The following is a 6,000-nucleotide window of genomic DNA, read 5'->3' as shown; positions in this document are numbered from 1 at the left end:
TAGGTCTAGTTTTTTTTTATTTTTCTGGGACACCCTGTATCTCTCAAATTATTGTAATAGGTACCGGGGAGGGGTAGGCCTATAAATTTCATGTTTTTTGTCTTATGTTGCCTCCATACCCAATGTGTCTTTGTTAACTCATTTTGACCCTACCTGCTATCCATACCTAACATTACATCACTATGACCTTGCCCATTTCCTGTCCTATCCTTGCAATTTGACCTGATAACCATGGTAACCCACCCCATACTATGTGCTTTTTCATGTGCTAGACAGTTCTGCACTGACCTCCACCAAGTCAAGGCCATGTGGGATTCAACCATAGATAAGGAGACACTATCACTATCATGGACTTAACAAACACGCATAGCAATTACCTACATGTACAATGAAACATGAACAATATACTGCCAATAATCACAGCTCAAGTGCTATCTTTATCATTGTTGTTTCTTTCAAATATGAATAATATTAGTAAATAATCAATAAATTGCATGGTATATAATAATTACTAGGCCTAGTATTGAGATATAATATATACAGAAAGACTATAGAGGGCGCTTCTCGGCGCGAAAAAATCTGGACGTGAAAAAAATCTGGACGCGAAAAAAATCTGGACGCGAAAAAACTCGGCCCGTTACAAACTCGGCGTTGGTTCTACAATCTCAACGTCATCGTTTTGAACTCAACGTTGTATTTTAAAACTCGACGTTATTATTTCATTCTCGACGTTATCATTTCATTCTCGACGTTGTTTTTATTCTCGACGTTAATTTTGTTAATTCTCGGCGTCATTTTTTAAACTGGACGTCATTTTTTAAGTCTCGCCGTTTTTTGTCTTGTCTCGCGTGCCATAAATAAGCTGTATGTACATTTCTTCAACCGCGAGCAAACTTTTATACATGAAGCACCATACAAAAAATAATTCAACATTAAGTTTAAAATTTGCTAAATATCAATTTCCTCAAAAAAGAATTGTTACACTTGGAAAAATCACGATAATTTAAAAAACCGAAACTCGCAGAATGCAGCATTTTATATTGCGAATTTGACACCTCATTTGTTGCTCTGCGATCTCGTTAAGAAAAGTTAATTTCAATGGTAGAGTCGGATTTCAAAAGTAGCCACTAAACAAAAGTGCAAAGCCATTAAACAAGTTCAGAAGAGGAATATTTTCTTCACTCAGTGATAACTTTTATTGAACCTGTTTATTTCAATCTCAATCTCATGCTAGTATTACTTTCATGAATTTCTTCTCTACTCTCAGTCATGTCAAATATGCAGTTTACTTCAGTTTATCATTCAATACTTAGTGTGTCTTCCATCACAGTTCACAACTGCTGTAATGCCGTATGCTTCTGTTCAGACGAGGTGTCTTATTTCTTCTTGGTCAATGCTCATCCACTTTGATGTGGGGCAAATCCTCTAGGGTTGTGTCTGCCTTGATGGACTTGTTAGCCATCTTCTTCAGAATGTCCCATAGGTTCTCTATTGGGTTTAAGTATGCCTTTCATCGATGAATCAACCATTCGACAAAAATAATGGTAATGTGAACAAAGGAAGTAACACGCACTGCCCTTAGACATATTATAATAATAAAAATACGTGAACAACATAGTGCAAGGGAAATAAAGGGAATTTTGCCCATTACCCATACCAATTTCTAACGTTTTGAAGACTGGTTAATAAAAATAGGTTTAGTCAACCAAATGAACCAAGATACCTCTGCATTGAAATTTGTCTCGCTATTTGTCATTGTCAATCGCTGACATGTATTATCGTTTCTATTGTTTGTATTTTTATCGTTGTCCTTTGACAGGTTACATTGTCCCTTTTGAGTAAAAAGGTAACATGTGTCCCTAAAGGAATTTGATAGCTGCTCTGTGAAATTTAAGCAAGTATCAAACATTATTCCAATAATTGGTTTAACGTAGTCCGCGTAAGAACGGTGCACAGTGTCAACACCCTGTATTATAAATATTTTTTCCATACAGCTCAATACTCCGTTGAAATCAATATTCTATTATTGACGCAGATAAAGAAAGTTTACATATGCATTGTGTTATAGGACATGCACCTGGAACTTACTGAATGGGCTAAACGTGTTCCTTTATACCTATAAAGTATAATAATGTAATTCTCAAAATTAAATATATCACAATTTTTACTTTGGATTTCAAATTTTTTACTTTAAAAATGCAGTAAAAGATATCCACAGCAAGCTACAAGACCCCGCTAATTAGTGTACTGCTTTTCGAGTGAGCGTGCTGGAAACAAAACCCTGGTTTTACATGAAAACAATTTTTTTTCTTGTAATAGAAACATCATATGGGGTACTAGAGCATGCACAAATCGTAATAATGTGTAGAATATAGAAACTCTGTGGTATCTCATATGATAGTCATGGTATGCTTAGCCTGAGTCGCTCGGCCTACCTCGAACAAAATCGCGATGCGTAGCTGTTAAAAAACGAGAGGATTCGCTGTACTATCACGGCAATTTTTAACACGAAGATATAGGGATGATGACGATGTGCGGTGAGAAGTAGTATCCCATAAGTTCTCCATAGGATTCATATCCGGGCTCAAAGCCGACCAGTACAGGTGTTCTACATTTTCATTTTCAAGGAATTCCCTCACGCGTAGGGCTCTGTACGCCGTGGTGTTGTCATCTTGGATCACGAAATTGTTCCCGAAGTCTCTTCTTGCAAACGGAAGCATAACTGTACCAAGAACATGCAGGTATTAGTCCTGGTTCATGAGTCCTTCTAGCATGTAGAGGTGTGAATTCGACCTACTGTGAAATGCTTCCCATGTTGTGATTCCACCACCATCTCCCTGGACCCTAGGCAGCATACAATCCTCAAGCAGGGCTTGACTAAACCTGTCTTCGGACCTTGAATCGGCCATCTTGTCTGTAGAGGATGATCCGGGCCTCGTCACTGAAGATCACATTACGCCAGTAGCCTACTGTTAAATTCCTATGTCTCTGTGACCAAAGCAAGCGCGGTTGCAGATGTCTTTGCAGAAGCATCAGCTTTCTTATTGGTCGTCTTGCGAGAAACCCGGGGGGGGGGGTACTCAGTACAAATGACCATACGGGGACGTGCCGCAAATATGGGTAGCATTTTCAGCCTTTGGTATATCAATTACCCCTTTTTCAAAGCCTATTTTGGTATATGAATGGGTCCTTTTTTCAAAATTTTCTCAATTTTTTCGGAAAATAGCCCAATTTTTCCTTAATCTAGCCAAAATTTAGACAATTTTCCCAAAATTTTGGGAAAATTTGTAAAAATTAAGACAATTTGGGCAAAATTCGGTCCAAATTTCTTGAAAAATTGGTATATTTATGGGTCCACTTTCAAATTCTCAGCGGCACGTCCCTACCAAAACCAAACTTGAGTACCCCCCCCGGCGAGAAAACATGCACTACCCAGTCTATTGTTAACAAGTTTTCTGGTAACAGGCACGTTTATGGACCTCATCAATTCTGTTCGTAGCCGAGATGCAGGCTTTGGGCGGCCATTGCGGCAAAGTCTCAGGAGAGATCGGTCTTCCCTGGCAGTTGTCTTTCGGGGCCGACCTGACCTTGGTCTAGGTGTAGTTCTGGTCTCTCGACGTCTCTTCAAAATGTTAGAAACTGCACTTTTTGTAATTCCTTCTGTTTGTAACCGCGATTACGTAAGTCAATGACGCGGGCGCATAAATCTGCGCTCAACTCGCACCCCATGATCAGAAATATCGTATACAACAGACAGATGCAATAATGTAAAGCTGGTTTCTTCACACAGTAATGCAAAAGCCAATGTAACCTCTCTATGGTGTGCTACTTTGATTACAAAAACATGACCTTTTCAAAACAAAAGGTTCATTAAGAAAGAAATGTTTGTGATTTCACCACTGCAGTGCACTGGAACCTCCCTTTTTAATATTCAGTAGATACCCAATCGAACCAGGTACCATTTTGTTAAATTGGGTCATCGATTAATCTTTCTATCTCAACATGATCCCTTAACAAGAAATGTCTTTAAAAAAGACAACGCAGTGATTAAAGGAAACATGATGGATTTGCCTCGGTTCCGGAGCCACTGATTTAAAAGTAACAGGTTTTAAAGGCCCATTCGGCGATTTGCTCATTTGGACGATCGTATCGTGAGTCATCAAAATTCAGATTTTGGTACCTTTGCATTGTCATAGATGTGCTAACATAGTAATTCAGCTGAAAACTATGTATTTAAGACAAAATTTACTTTCGCTGGAATCACTGAAAGCACTTAACTTAAGAGAAGTATAGAATAAATAATCTTTGAATGAAAACATGTCACATCTGAGACGAATAGTTATATTCGTCTCCGTTTAATGATTTTGTCACTGCAGGTTTGTCTTCAATGTTGTTAATGTTGTTAATTAATATTAATTGAAAGGTCAGCACAGCATTAACACTCAATGCCTAACAAAACTGAGATTTTGTATGAATTGAGTTACATGTAGATGCTGTAGGCCTATTTGACTTCACTTTAGTATATTCATATAAAGACAAGTAATTGAAATAACCAAGGGCGGCGGAACCGGGGGGGCAGGGGGGCCAGTGGTCCCCTCCACTTTTTTGACTGGGGGACCTGCCCCCCCCCCCCACTTTTAACCCATAATGTGCTGTGTGTAACATGTCTGGGTGAACATAAATAATCAAATCTCTATTCTAGACCTTAAACCTGCTTAAAAATTATGCACAAAATGGCTTCAATTGGACCTTCATTTTGCAAAATTTTCCAACTCCCCTGTATTAGGACACCCAACACTAAAAGCAATAATTTATACAATTATAGTGAAAACTTATCCACGAATGGCTTCAATTTGGGCCTTCATTTAACCCATTTTCGGAATTTTCAAACTAAAATTGTACACAATAATAGTGCCAGAATGGTCCACCAAATGGCTTAAATTGGGCCTTCATTTTGCAAAAGTTTCTCACTTCGGAGGGGGCACATCCCCTCAGACACCCTGTGTCGCGCAAGCTCGACGCGATGACGCTTCGCGGCCATTATTTTAATTTTTACATCACCCTGACTGGCCCCCACTTTCAACATCGTTCCGCCGCCCCTGGAAATAACAGGTTGCTGGAATTGAATTTGTGTGATATCTGGTTTAGCGCCCAAGCCGGCAAATTTGTAATTGAGATCAAGGCAAAAATATGGTGTAGGGGCCAACAAAAATAACATTTAACAAAATGGATACTACAAATCATAGAACCAAGCATATTGAAGTATGGCGGTTGCCCGGTAGGGGTCACTCCCATTGTGGCATGTACACCATCCGCAATAATAAAAACGCGTAAAACGGGTACTTTTTAGGGTAGGCGCGATACGCGCGTTTCGTGTTTAGGGTGTAATAAACAAGAAAAAATTGGGGGAAAAGGTAGCAAAATTGCAATTGCTAATACGCGGAAATGAAATTTAGGGTATGAAATTTGATACAAGGAATAAAATCCCTGTTTAGGGTGTGAAACAGGCGCGTGTTACCTGTTTAGGGTGTCGTTTTTGCCAAGGGTTAAATCCTTGTTTAGGGTGCTTTCATAAGTTGATTATCGCGGATGGTGTACAGGCGACAATAGGAGTGCCCCCCCCCTCCGGGCAATGAATTGTGAAAAATGCTTCCTTTAGTGTTCTGCATGATCAGATTGTGTCACATATTTAATACGTAACTTCTGGAATTTCACAGACTTTGTATTGGGTTCAAAGGGTTCAGTATACACATAACTTAACGGGAATCACAAGAATGTGGTTTTTAGTTTTCTTTAAAACAGCATTTTTGGAGTTATGATACTTTTTATCTGAGTAACAGGTTTGTAAAATAGGCCTACTTGAAACTATAATACTAACATAATACTAACAGTTCACATAGATGAACGCGCTTTATAAATCATGTGTGCACCGTAGGCGATGTACATACTAAGGCCTACAGTAATAGATTTTTGTCAACTGAAAGCATACTAGACCCTGTA

The sequence above is a fragment of the Amphiura filiformis genome, chromosome 1, assembly GCF_039555335.1.
Source record: "Amphiura filiformis chromosome 1, Afil_fr2py, whole genome shotgun sequence".
Lineage (NCBI taxonomy): Eukaryota > Metazoa > Echinodermata > Ophiuroidea > Amphilepidida > Amphiuridae > Amphiura > Amphiura filiformis.
The sequence above is the reverse complement of the archived record's forward strand: the minus strand, read 5'-3'. Positions refer to the sequence as shown.